Raw genomic sequence first — 15,443 nt, 5'->3', positions numbered from 1 at the left:
AAAGAATACAAAGAATGGCCTCTCAGCTACCGTAGTTGCAACTCTTGCGTCATCACAACAGGGTGTTCAATGCATCACCGTTTCAGTTTAATAAACGTTGTGCAACGTTTTGTCGGGGCTGAACGCAGCCCGGGCTGTGCCTAGCCCACTTCTAGCCCAATTAAACTTTAATTTGGTTACATGTGGTTTTTGACAAAATACTTTGTGAGATGGATGCTATTTTATCATGTAAGCAAAGTTAACAGCGATTACAAGGTATTTCTTTTCATTTCTTTAAAGTGTTTTATGCATCGTCTGTACGTAGTCATAATTTAGCTCATAAATAGACCGACTACGAATAAACCACGTTTAGCCCAGAAATAACCATGAATTTAATTACATGTTGTTTTGCCAAAATTATTTGTGAGATGTATGATATTTAATCATGTAAACAAAGTTCAAAGCAATTAAGGTATTTTGTTTCATTTCTTTAAAGTGTTTTATGCACCGTCTGTACTTAGCCACTATTTAGCTTACAAATAGACCGACTACGAATAACCCACGTTTAAACCAGAAATAACCATTAATTTAATTACATGTTGTTTTGCCAAAATGATTTGTGAGATGTATGATATTTAATCATGTAAACAAAGTTCAAAGCGATTAAGGTATTTTGTTTCATTTCTTTAAAGTGTTTTATGCACCGTCTGTACTTAGCCACTATTTAGCTTACAAATAGACCGACTACGAATAACCCACGTTTAGCCCAGAAATAACCATTAATTTAATTACATGTGTTTTTTGCCAAAATAACTTGTGAGATGTATGGTATGTCATTGTAAGCAAAGTTAACAGCGATTACAAGGTTTGTTTAATTTCTTTAAAGTGTTTTATGCACCGTCGTACATATAGCCACTATTTAGCTCATAAATAGACCGACTACGAACAAACCATGTTTAGCCCAAAATAACCTTGAATTTAATAAAATTTTGTTTTTGCCAAAATAACTTGCAAGAATTATGATATTTTATCAGGCATGCAAAGACACCAGTGAAATTAAGATGTTTGGTTTTATTTATCTTATCTGAATATCTGCTGTCACGCATAACATTCATTATTGGACCGTATTTCAAAGATAAACAAAATCCAGTTACAACTCCGAACCGCTAGATGGCAGCAGTACACAAACACGGGGCCAAATCTCACGAGAAATATTTCCGCTGTTTGAAAAGCAACAACAGCGAGCAGCCACGAGGAAAGCATGTACCACACTTGTTTGGTCTTGTAAGTTTTTTTTAAATTATTTTATTTTACATGTGTTTAAAATTGATTTACTTCATTTGTTGTTGGAATCGCGACATTCTTGCGGGTAACTTAACAGTATAACGTAGTAAAGTAACCCATGTTTTATAAAACCTAAACAGTACAACCTGCAATGTAATAAAATAGTGGAGGTAATTGAGTCTATGTAACGTTACACTGAAGATTTACATGAGTGATTTGTAGGCTGCTTTTTAGTAACAGCAGTAACTTAGCTAAGTTATTACTGTGTTGCTTACAGTAATGTAGGCAGTGTTGTGCTTTACAATTATGCATGCAGAGATAGATTGTGGGGGAAAGCTTTTCCATAATGGATTTAACTTACAGGCCTTCAGTCTGTTGGAAAAAAGAGTTTTATTGTGTTAGTGAGGGAAAACTTGCAGGTCAGTGGGCATTAACCTTTAAGGTTGGTAAACACTTGTACACTGAAGCATACAATACTGTACAATTACTGACATAGGCATGTGCTATTCAGGTGTCAAAGCTGTGCGAAACTGGAGGGAGAAACTTGAGAGACCGTGCCGGAAGAATGCTGGACAGGTAAATTATCTAAACATGCAATATTAATCAGACATTGTGGTGTCAACACAGTCTTTCATGTGGTCACAAAAAATCAGAAAATATTTCAGTCTGCAACTGTTAACGACATTGTCTTTTGTATTTTAGAGTTCACTAAAATTCATTCATTTCAAAGTTCAACATGAATGGTGGTGGTCCACTGCAGAAGCAAGCATTTGAAAAAACATCAGTTCTCAGTTATTAAAGGTAAGTGTGTTTGTATGTAGTTTTAGGCTGAATGGTGTTTCACAAAATAATACTTTTAATATGACATTAGGCTATATGAGAAGTAATTGACGACAGTCCGGTACTGCCTTAATATTTTCGAAATATTAAAAGCCCCAGATTAAATTACTCTTTGCCCATACAACAGTTTACTCATCCACACAATATTGTTTAGATGTTTTATTTTTAGACATTTGACAGGTTTTATGTCAATAAGATTGTATTGTGAATATTTTATGCTTGGCATCTTAAAGGGCAGGGTATTTGATTTTGAAAAATACTAACTTTAGCCTACACGCACCAACCAGAAGCACACTCCTATCTCATTAACCAGTAAGACTGACAAAGTGAATAACATTACCAAAATAACCAACATAAACAACTGTTTTTAAACCGAAATAAATACAGCACGTTTAGAAATTTGAAAAGATAAATATCATTACACTAATTCGTAAAGGAACACAAACTACATAAGCTACACGTTTCATTAAAATACAATCTGAATCCATCAAAATAGAATCACACTGCATACCTACCTTTCCAAAAGAAACACTGCAATGACCTTTTCAGACCTGTAGCTGTTTCCATCTTGCAGAAAAGCAGTGAACTTACCAATGTTAATTTGGGGTTTTCCTCTTTGCTCATCCAGATGTTTTTTTTTTGTTGTTTCAAAATGTCTTTCGTTTTGTAGCTCCTGTGTCAATTCAGCAGGAAGGTTTATTTGATTCTCCCTATTTTTACAGAGTGTGAACAGGTTGTGAAGTGGCATGCAAAACACGTTCACAGAAGAGGGGCAAAAATTTAATGCGTCCAATCATGGGCCGGAATTAGATTCTGGCAGTATGATAACCGTAAGCAAAAATACCACGGTGTTGTGGTATTGCCATTATGACACTAAAATGTGTTATTTTCAAATGTCTGCATATTAAAACTGGACACAATACATTTTATTTTTAAGCAACAAACAACATTTATGCCAGGTAAAAATAAAGCCTTTAAATGATAATATTCTTTCAATTGTAAATGTAAACATGAATTCAATTACATGATTTAATTCACTTTGTGTAAACACAGTTCATACATTGAAAACGGTATCACAGAAATTTTTTGTGGTTTTTTTAAAACCTTGACTCTGAAAATCTCAGTATACCTTCAAACCGGTAACTGGCCCATGCCCACGTCCAATTATTGCATTCGGTCAGGGTTCAATGATTTGTTGAACTTTTTTTGGTCCAACGCCTTTTATAGATGACACAAATATATAAAAATACACATTTAGACAACTTAACATAGTGAGAGGTATCAATATTTGAGGAGACTTTCAACCAGCATAACTAAAAAAAAAAATTCTGGATCAAAATCAGATACCCTGCCTTTAAGCCTCTTTTGCTAGTTCCAAAAATGTCATTAAACACACGCAGAGAAACATGCACTTCTGTTAGTAATGAGAACGGTATGATTACTGTTGTTGACCTGTCAATATTTATATATGACTTTTTCAAAAGAGAATGACTATCACATTTAACATAAAGCAGAAATACTTGTCTCATGCATTCTTTTCATATCTTATTTGGCAGATGCTGTGTTGAACAACTTCCCAGCAGCAACAGAACTGGAAGTGAATGATGCAATGGGGGCATTTCAAACAGGCACCAGGGAGCACGGGGGACACGGGGGGGTATAGAAATTAGTACAATTAATAAGTTGACGTGAACTGAAGATAGTTTGTTAATGTTTAGATGTTATTTCAATTTTAAAATTGTATTTTGTTATATATGCTTTTATTTTGTTACTGTTTTTATTCTTTTTGTTAAAAGTAGTTTTTCTTCATTTTGTCTTATCTGAATTTCTATTGTATTAACAATATTTTTTGTAATAAATTGCATGATTGCATGTTTATGAGAACCTTTTTTAATGGATTAAAAAGAATTCTTTAGCCATTCTTTTGTTCTTTATTAGACACACACATGTAGTCGTTTAATAGCCGTCTATTTGATGACTAGTCTATTTCTTGGGCTATGATAGACGTCTACTAGATTTTCACTGACAGCCCAAAATTAGCCTTGTTTTAGCCTAGACGTCAGGGGGGTGTTTAGACGGCTACTAGACGTCTATTAGCCGCAAAATTGCTTGCTGGGAGGCTTCATTACGTCATAACTGTTTCGAAACGTTTCGAAAATCCGATGGTTCACCACTAGGGGGAGTTGATCACATGACCAGTGTCTAATAAGTTTAGGTGAACTCGGGTCAGTTTTATTATGAAAGTTCATAAAACATTTATCCTTCTGACTAATAACACTGCCATGTTGTCTACTTTTTGTTTATAGACAGATTTAATGACAAAAATTTGCATAATTAAAAGGGTAGTTAGTTTTATTCATTTGTTTGCCCTAAATAAAACTAAAAACACATAATACACTTTTAACTATGTCTTAATTAAGTTAAATAATTTTTTTAACATATTTTAATAAAAATCTTGCTATTATTTTGTAAAAAAAGTGTAAAATGTGTGGACAGATCTGCTTTTACACTGTTTTGACCAGCAGGGGTCGCCAGCGTGTGTGGGTTTCGAACTGCTTCGAAAAACTGAATCAATTTTCGAAGCAATTGGTTCAATTGATTCGAAGCTTCGAAAAGCTTCGTTTCTCCCATCACTACGGTAATGAGAAATAAAAAGTTTTCTAGGTACTATGAAAAACAAAATTTAAACTTTTATCTGGAGAGAAAAAAAAACCTGCTTACCTGGTAGCCATCTTGAGTGTCACAGTAAATTATGTCCCTTCCGGGCGAGGGTGGGTCTCCAAAAATGGACCCGTGCAGGATACAGTCATATTGCACACGCAGGCCAAAATAAAAAAGTGGATGGTGATGAATTGACCAGATTGTCCTTAACACTCCATTATCATTAAGAACAACAACAGGAAGATTCCACATATTCTGGTCAATCTGCAAAATTCATATTATTGCACATGCAATGACATTCAAGTACAGTTCACATGAGACAATAATTTCAGTGTTTCCAGGCAAGTACTTTTCTAATTACTACTACTACCATTTACTACATTTGACAGCTTTGTAATAAAGACAATAAGGTTTACCATGACTTTCCCAGGCTTTGAACTCATAACGCTGATGGCGATGCCACAAGTGTTCACAGTACTGCACGATACAAAAGGGACTTTTGCGATGCCACAGTGTTCATTTTTAGCCAAGACTTCGAAAGCAGGTAGACTTTTTGTAATCTGCATGTGCCCATGAAGTCCAAATAGCAACTGTCAAATCTATAGTAGTTAGGTTCACACATTGCTCAACAGGTTCCTACTGGCTTCTTTACACAGATGGGGTAGAAAACCATTCATCAGGCACTCCTCATCTAAACAACAGGTGGTGCCAAAACAAGAGCGTGGCGTGACCTGCAGTCTGTTGGCCCTCGTGAATAATGCGGAGACCGGGCATGTTGACCTTCTCCCGGCAATTAGAATTCAGTGAACTAATATACACTTGAAAAAGTGATTGTTCATGATCAGATAAATAGTTTGCATAAGAGCAGTGACAAATTCAAAAACATGTTTCACCTCGGATCACACGGAAATAGATTTTTATAATGATAGTTGCACTTCAGCGTTAAAACAAGTTAAGCATGTATTGTTGCTGTTGTGGCTCATTCAGGTGGAGCTTTTTCTAATAAACAGATGGCAAATCAATGTCAATTTCACTAAAAGCTCATAATAATAGAGGAACCATTTTTATTGCTATATAGCACATATGAAGAACCATACGGGGTGATATAGCAACACTTATGGTTCTACAGAGCACACTATGGTTACGATCCAATGAACCACTTTTAATGAACACTATTTAGCACCGTTTGTTTTTAGAGTGCAGATATGCAAACACACATAGGTAGTTGTTATATTACCAGACACGTGGTGCAATACTGCCATCTAGTGTTGATACCGCACACTCCATTAAGACCATAAAGTGCTGCTATGTGCAAAAAAAGCAAGCAGTGCCAGGATATAAGTGCTAACCTAAATACTTGTCAGTCAATAATGGCTGTGCATTAAGAATACATTTCACCAGCCTGTAATAGCGTACATATGAATATAAATAGCCCAGACTCACAACTTACAAACTTCTTCACCGCGGCATTAATATTATCTTCCTCTTACAGTTTTGTCGGGCAATGTGCCAGGTAAGTAGCTCAATATGGCACAATTAATGCATTTGCAAATTTGCTGAGCAGAGCGTGAATATAAATAAGAGAAAAGAAGTCCTGCCACTTAATGCAGCAGAATGGCTTGCTGCAAAGCTGGCCAAATAAAGACAAATGAGATCGCGCCTCCATACTGAAACCTGCAGTGTACAAGCACTTATGGTCCATATAATATCAATCAAGTCATTGATACGTCCTTAGGTCTCTTTGCTTATAAAGACTTTAATGTAAAAAATCTAATAAACACACTTAGAGATGGTTGCCAACACCCTGTTGTTGCTCATTCAGGTGGAGCTTTTTCTAATAAACAGATGGCAAATCAATGTCAATTTCACGCATAATAAATAACAATGCGTATTATTACTCTTGCGCACACACACACACATGCATTTTAAATATTTGGAAGTTGAATTTTGTTTATATAGTTTAGTTTGTGAACTATTAAGAGCTAACAATTAATCATTTATTTATAAATTACATTTGCATTTGGCAAACCACTTCGTATCCAAAATGACTTACGGTGCAGTCCACTCATTTATTTATCAGTAGGAGTCGAACCTGTGGCCTTTTTGCTGTTTTTGTAATATTATCTATTGAGCTAGTAGGAACATAACACCAGTTGAGCTATAAGAGATTTTACAATAAACCAAGACGAATGCTGTTGAAAAATCTGGAAAAACTTTGTATTAGTAAACATTACTAAATGCATTAACTGAACAAACAATGAACAATACAGTTTGTAGCATGTGATCATTTTTATTCATGTTAGTTGATGTCAATATAATTATTCATGTTAGTTCATAGGCATTAATTAAAGGGATAGTTCACATTAAAACAAAAATTCTGTCATCATTTACTCATCCTCATGTTGTTCTAAACCTTTTATGAATTTATTTTGACTTCCATAGTAGGCATAAAAAATATAATGGAATTTAATGGGTACAGTCAACTGTGTGCTTACCATCATTTATCAAAATATTTTCTTCATCATTTATCACAATACTTCCAAAATATTTTTTTCCTACTATGGAAGTCAATGGTCACTATCTGGTACAAAAATGTGCCGTTTATGTGTGTGTCCTTTAAAATGCAAATGAGCTGATCTCTGCACTAAATGGCAGTGTCGTGGTTGGATAGTGCAGATTAAGGGGTGGTATTATCCCCTTCTGACATCACAGGGGGAGCAAAATTTCAATGACCTATTTTTTCACATGCTTGCAGAGAATGTTTTACCAAAACTAAGTTACTGGGTTGATCTTTTTTTACATTTTCTATGTTGATAGAACGACTGGAGACCCAATAATACCACTTAAACATGAAAAAAGTCAGATTTTCATAATATGTCCCCTTTAACAGTTACAATGCCTGATTTTATAAATGTATTAGTAAATGTCGAAATTAACATGAACAATGCTGTAGAATTGTTCATTGTTAGTTTATAATGCAAAAACGAAATACAACCTTATTGTAAATTGTTACATAAAATTTGCATAGACCTATATTTGGTAATTCATGACACCTACTGCATTAACTAATGTTGCCTTTGAAGTTTTAATATATAAATGTTTCAGACTGCAAGCAACATTTGCATAAGAGCCAGTCCAATACATCAACACCGTACTGTAGTTCCCACAAAGGCCACCGGTTGCAGTAAAACATTCTCTAAAGAGGATCTTTCACTCTCATCCCACACAAATCTAATATTAAAATAAGCAGATATACGCAAATAAAATTTTAATGCGATGATGGAATTCATAATTGATATTCATGTTTTAAAGATGAGTAAGTGGGTCATTTTGATTCATGCCATACATATTCACATTAAGAACAAAGCTCTTATCACAAAAGGTTTTGTCTGGGATTTATACATGCAGCCTGACAGCTGAATGTGCAGCACCTGACACATCATTGCAATGAAGAGTCAGTCACTGCATTGCATATAAAGTGTTACCATAACTATCCCCAAAACCGCATTACTCTGTGGGATCACGACCGGAGAACAGAAAAGTAAACAGAGAAGATCCTAATATTACACCGTACGCAAAAGCATGATGGGGAAAATTTGCAAGCAAAATGTTAATCAGACAATATTTCGTTACATTAAAATAGCTATTTCACCGATGAGTGATGTTTGGAGAGCTCCTGTGACATGGACATTTGATTTTCCTGTTTGTTGCCTTTGGCATCCCTAGCCTGCAGCAAAACGTTATAGCAAACTCAAGACTGTGCACATTCTTGTAACACAGTCGGCCAACCAGCATTGTCCTGCGGTTTTACACAACTCAAAGGAATTCATATTACGTAATAGTTTTGATGGAAACTTTGACATTGTGCTGTTAGTTACATCATACAGGTTTAGGAGTCATGGAGCACTCCTCTGGCTATTCACATGTATATGCACAAACCAGCCTGCTGATTTTCCTATACAAATGATAACTGCCTATACAATTGTGAAGAACATCGAGGCGTATGCAAAATAAATAAATAGTACTTTTGACTCATTTTCTTTTATAAAAAATACCTGTTTTTGTTTCCCAAACCGCCACTGAAACCCCCTCGAGCTGTTGTGCATATATGTCTCTAACTGTGAACTAATTGGGTAATGAAGTGTTTTAATTTCTGAATGTCAATGCATCTACCTGAGCAAGTCACCTAAGGGTTTGTTTAGCATCATGGAAATATGTGACCTGCTTTTCAACTCAAGAGATTGCAAAGATACTGACCGCGCAATCTTTGTGCTTGAACGTACAAGATGTCCCGAGTTTATTTGTTGTGGAACGTGTTAGCTGATGCAAACCTTGCATTTTGAAACAAATTGCCCACGTCCCCTTCACACACCTGCACAAAAGAGCTCGTTTTTGTTTGTGCCAGAGGAGCGAAGATACTGTATATCTAGACAACTCCCATTTGCCTGCATTGAATCATGCTATGGTGATCTGGTGATTGATTGTAAATAGTTGTCATTACTAGGAAAACACAGTTCTCAGAACAGCTCTGCCGTACCCTTGCCTTCATTCCGGTCCATTAAAACTTTAGAGAAGTGAGCTTAATGATATTTGTATCATCACAGTTTATTATTTTCTTGGAAAACAAAGCAAAATATTCATGCATTCAGTGGCATATCCATATAACAATGTAATAAAATGCAGTGAGAACGTCCCTTCGCCTAATACATTTGTCAAATCACGGTTAATAGTGTAAATGAAACTAAAGGTTATTAAAGTAAGCACTTAAATATAGCATACATGTAACGTCCTGTTTTAAGAGGAAATATGTCATATGGTTGAAAAGGACAGACGTCAAGCCCTTTCATGTGGTTTAAGTGTCAGCACCTAAAATGGTAGTAGACTTTTGAAAAGACGAGTTTTATTTTTGCTGACAAAACAAGCCACTTGATCGCTCTTGCCAAACGTGTTAAACTCACAAGAAAAGGAAATATACTCTATAATACATTCCTGACTGTTTATGCCTTCGGTAGAGCCTTTGTTTGCCTTTATTAGACTTGTCAGACCGTACCAGTACTAACTGTTTATCAGATCACCCGTGACACACCGAGGATTAAGTCACGTATTGGAGTGTGAATAATAACAATGCATTTTATAAACCCACCTTGCAAAACGTGTGCAGGCCTAACATAACCTCGAATTTCAACAGCTGTGTGAATGCCAGCAGAACCAGTACTGTACGTTTGCTGACTTCAGCTGAACGATCCGTTAGAAAGGGCCTCGGTGAAGCCCTCGGGGTGAGCGTTATTTTGGCAGGGTAGACTTTCAGTAGCTGTGGAGTAACACCTTTGCCTGCAGGTCTTCAATGAGGCTCCTTGCTCAACTAGGGGGTAGAGAAACAGTGAGTCAGATGCATGACCGATACTTGCAACAAACGCATATCACGACATCTGCAAAGATCATATATATTTATAGCCAGTGGTGGCTTTCACAAAGACTACAATTTTCAGCTTCAAAGAGTGCCTAAAATATTGCACAGATGTAGTAAACAGAGCTTTTTTACTCATGTGGAGATTGACATATTTTGACTCCAGCACCCATTTTCAGCTTTTCCTCCTTGAAAGGTCACGCTTTGATGTATCAATCATCTATTGGTCACACGCCTTCAAGTAAGGTCAAAGATCACCAAACTTAACATTTGAAAATTCAAAATGTACACACAAGCTTGCGTTTCTGGTCTGACGCATTTGCATGCATATGACCGCTGCATATAGATCAACATTAAGAAAAAGTCAAAGTTGGATCAACTTTTAAAAAAATACTTTACTTTGTAACGCCTAATTTGAAGCTTTTTCAATTTTTTTATATGGCTGTCAAAAGATTAATAGCGATTTCGTTTTTTTAATGGTCAGATTAGTTGCCAAACTGAACTCTTGAACAAATGCGTTGTCGAAAATAACAAATGTTTTGGTTTCCTATGTGTTGTTTATCTTGCTTATTATATAAAAAACTAAGTTTAAAGTACTTTGTTGTTATTTATTCTTAGCGGTGTGTCAAAAGATAAAGCGATTAATCGCTTACAAAATAAAAATTAGTTTTTGCAAAATATATGTGTGGGCAATGTGTGTAATTATGTTGAATATAAATGCAAACACATGCATTTATGTATTTAATATTCATTATATATATATATATATATATATATATATATATATATATATATATATATATATATTTATTTCGATTTTATATATTTTATTTTATATATAAATGTAAAAATATATACATAAATAACATGTTTCTTAAATTTCTTAAATGTATGTGTGTATTTATATATACATAATACTTACACAAAATACACACGCAAATATATTATGCATTTTATTTTTAATACAATTAATGACGATTAATCTTTTATATATATAAAAATCTAAATAAATATATATATACATGTATTCTTTCTTAAATACACACATGCAGGTGTGTGTATTTATATATACAAAATAATAACACACAGTTTTTCTTTGTATGCGATTAATCGCTTTATCTTTCAACAGCCATATATATATATCCACACTTATGCCAGCCCTACTTTTTAAAGTTTAAGTTGAAAATGTTTATATAGGTGATACCAATGAAAGTATTTTTTTATTTCACCACATTTTTTACTTAAAGGATTAGTCAATTTTCTTAAAAAAAAATCCAAATAATTTACTCACCACGTCATCCAAAATGTTGATGTCCTTCTTTGTTCAGTCGTGAAGAAATTATGTTTTTTTGAGGAAAACATTCCAGGCTTTTTCACATTTTAATGGACTTTGATGGACCACACTTAACACTTAACTCAACACTTAACAGTTTTTTCAACGGATTTTCAAAGCACTATAAAAGATCTCAAACAAGGGTCTTATCTAGCGATACGATTGTCATTTTTACAATAAAAATAAAAATATGCACTTTTAATCCACAACTTCTCTTCTTCCTCCGGCTGTATGACGTGCCAGTGCGACCTCACGTTATTGCGTAGTGACGTCGAAAGGTCACATGTTACATATATGAAACGCACATTTGCGCACCATTTTAAACAATAAACTGACACAAAGACATTCATTAGTATCATTCGACATACAACAATGTCGGAACGGTCCTCTTTCTCCACACTTGTAAACACCGGGGCGTAGTTACGCATACGACCTTTAAAAGTTTTAAAGCAATAGTTTACCCCAATGAAAATCGAAAATTAGTCTGTGTTTTGTAAATCTAAAAAGAGGCAGTATTGTTTAATATGACTCCTTTGTTTGGCTGAAAGAAAAAATATCATATACAACACACTATTGGTAGGCTTGAGGGTGAGGCTAATTTTCATTTTGGGGTGAACTGTTCCTTTAAGACAGAGACCTTTGTAAATACAGCAGCAACTTCATACCATTGGTAAAAGCTCAGATGATCTGATTCTGCCAAACTATTTGTTCAAGCCATTGTGTCCGTGCATACGTTCTTATGGGAGTTGGCTGGGCAAGTTGAGTCTTGATTACAGATTTGAAGGACAAGAGGATTGTTCCTTTACTTTAGGTGGATTATCAGTGATTGATTCATCCATACCTTGTTTGTTAATAGCCAAAAGTCATGATGTGAATCACACAAGACGTAATAGGTTTACGAGAACATGTTGTGCTTCTTGGGTATGATGCTTTCATATAATAGATGATGAAAATTTACAACACAGTCAGTGCTAGTAAAATTGGTTTTTGTGATTAAGGAAGAGTTCAGCCAAAATACAGACATATACAGTAAAACTCCCTCTCTTAAAGGGATAGTTCACCCCCAAAATTTAAATTTTGTCATCATTTACTCACCCTTGTTTTGTTTTAACCCTGTATGAGTTTCTTTATTATGTTGAACACAAAATAAGATATTTTATTTTATTAATTATGGTAAGCACAAAGTTAATGGCACCCATTGACTTCGATATACAGAAAAGCTAATATTACGGAAGTAAATGGGTACCATTAACTGTGTGCTTACCATCATTTATCAAAATATCTTATTTTGTGTTTAACAGAACAAAGAAACTCATACAGTTTTAGTGAGGGTGAGTAAATTATGTCAGCATTTTCATTTTCATATTGGGTGATATCCCTTTAATATTAACGCCCATGTCTTTCCATACCCTCTCAAAACCCAAACTTTCAGCAGAAAAGAAACTTCTGCAAAGATAATGCAGCTTTGTGCTTTAAATTAGGTCTGCAAGTTACTGCTTAATGAAAGTCCCTGCAGACCAAGCGCAGGTCACTTGTACAAAGTTATCTTGAATTGGGTAACAAATAGCCTTGCTAGATCAGTAAAAATGCAATTACGTGGACATAGAAAGAGGCACAAGTATAACATTATGTACAGGACAGATGCTTCTGCACACAGTGTGAATGCAATGCCCCACAATAAGGTTTTAAAATAACGTTTAGGATCATTTTGAAAGGTGAATACATTCGGTGAGGTACTTCCTGTACACTGTAACATGGAATTGTATTCCTCAGAATTTCTTGGATGTCAGATATTTTTTTTAGAATTCCTAGGAAGAAACAGAACTAGATATACAAATGAGATAAATGTTGACATGCAGTAAGAGTACAGGGCTATGAAACTGGATAGCAGCGCTTCAATCATATTGTTTGGAAAGATACATGTTTGAGATATTGGATGTTTGTTCGCAGAAACAAGATCTGTTCTGATTAAAACTAATAGGCTACTTAAAGGCACCGTATGTAAGATTTTTTAATAAAAAAAAAAATCACTAAATAGCGCAGTGCTATATATTTTGTTCACATGTGTACTTACTAGGGCTGTCAAAAGATTAATCACGATTATTCACATACAAAATAAAAGTTTGTGTTTACATAAACGCCATTTAAAAAAAATTGTTACAGCCAAAATCAGTATTATATCAAGTCAGTATTAAAAAGTAAATTCTTCATTTTACGCAAAATCCTATATCCGCTGTGTTATTCTGTCATCTTTTCTCACTTTTTTCCAATAAATCCTTATCTGCAGAATCCAATAAATCCGCTCAACCAATCACTGGGCACCATTACACGCATTGTAAACAATAATGGCGTCCCAAGGAAGACAGCAGCAACGACAGTTTTCTTAATATGACAAAATAAGTGTTTGATTAATGCCATTAATGTTTATTTTTTTATCAGTGTATAGTCATAAATGAATATAACATGGCAAAGATGAATGCACATTCATATAGATTTATAGCATTTTGAAAAAAAAAACATTTACGGAAAAAATAATCAGTAAATGTAAATGTTTTTAAATACATACATGCATGTGTGTGTATTCATATATACAAAATTATTTCACACAGTGCACACACATATATTATTCAAAAACAAACATTTCTTTTGTATGCGATTAATCATGATTAATCTTTTGACAGCCCTACTTACATTAATAATAATAATAATAATTCCTTACATTTATATAGCGCTTTTCTAAGTACTCAAAGCGCTTTACATATGAACGGGGGAATCTCCTCAACCACCACCAATGTGCAGCATCCACCTGGATGATGCGACGGCAGCCATATTGCGCCAGAACGCCCACCACACACCTCAATGCTGTATTCACACACATTATCTCAAATGTTTTCAGCAATGTTGAATTCAGACAATTTGCAGTTTTATTCAGCGCTCAACCCATGTACACATGGTTGCGTGTTAGTGGCGTTATGTCCGACTTATCCTCGGTTTTATCTTTTGCTGCCATATAAACTCTGTGTTTGATTTCCTGTGGCACAGACCAATCGACATGTGACATGAAAGCGATTTAAAATCTTGTGGTATTTGATGTCTTATACTAGCCGATCTGTGTAGAGCTGTATGCAGAAGTGGTACGCCAGAAACTAGCACGCCATTCTGTTTTTGCTTTTATCGAGCCACACTGTGGGCTAACTTTCTAATGTAAATTTTATTTCATTATTTCACCAATTTTAACATGATTTGTGAGTCCTGTCTGATTGATTCCTATCGACAGTAAAGGTAAAGACTACAACTCCCATGCATCATTCCACGCTCTTTTACAACAGCGTTTTTGTAGCAACCTGTAGCTGGAAAAATTACATATTGTGCCTTTAAGCGAGTATCTCTATTGAACTGCACTGCAGTCAATTTAATTTTCTTTTCTAAAGAAGACACTTATCAGAAATGTACAGGCTAATTTTAAAGTCGTGAGAACCCCGTGTGAGGATGTGAAAGAAAATCAAAAACCACACTGAGCTTGGTTCCTCTGAAATTATGTGCAGAGGATGAAATATATACAGATATGATAAGTACTTCATCATAAGTTTCAAGATGATACTCAGCACCTGAGGGGCCGGTCAGGTCCTTATCTCTGTCAAACATCTAATTCATACAAAAGTACAAGATTCCCCAAACATTATTTCAGATTCATGGATTCTTTCCTGACTGCATTTACAACTTTACTACAAATAAATCATTCAGGTGAAAATGCTAAATGGGCTGTATGTGATACAGAAAAGGCCCCGCATATATTTCAGTAACACACTCTGTACACATCCACACCTTACAGTCAGCACATTGTAGGTAAAACTTGTGCAGGTGTCGAGTTTCATACGAACGTCAGCCAATAAGACAGCCACATCACTGCCCTGTCAAAAGTGCACATGGGTTAAGACA

At 34.9% G+C, this 15,443-nt stretch overlaps 1 long non-coding RNA gene across 2 annotated transcripts; it reads left to right on the top strand.

Moving 5' to 3' along the window:
- Nucleotides 1–1,138: 1,138 nt before the first annotated feature.
- Nucleotides 1,139–3,742, top strand: LOC135770830 (uncharacterized). Of its 2 annotated transcripts, XR_012337198.1 has the most exons (4): nucleotides 1,139–1,263; nucleotides 1,775–1,839; nucleotides 1,966–2,064; nucleotides 3,660–3,742. It is a non-coding gene; the product is annotated as an uncharacterized lncRNA (long non-coding RNA). The 2 variants fall into 2 exon arrangements; XR_010542779.2 differs by lacking the exon at nucleotides 1,139–1,263 and having other exon boundaries at nucleotides 1,607–1,839.
- Nucleotides 3,743–15,443: the final 11,701 nt, after the last annotated feature.

This window comes from Paramisgurnus dabryanus, chromosome 8, assembly GCF_030506205.2.
Source record: "Paramisgurnus dabryanus chromosome 8, PD_genome_1.1, whole genome shotgun sequence".
NCBI classification, from domain to species: Eukaryota; Metazoa; Chordata; class Actinopteri; order Cypriniformes; family Cobitidae; genus Paramisgurnus; species Paramisgurnus dabryanus.
Note: the sequence above shows the minus strand (reverse complement) of the source record. Positions and strands in the feature narration are given on the sequence as shown.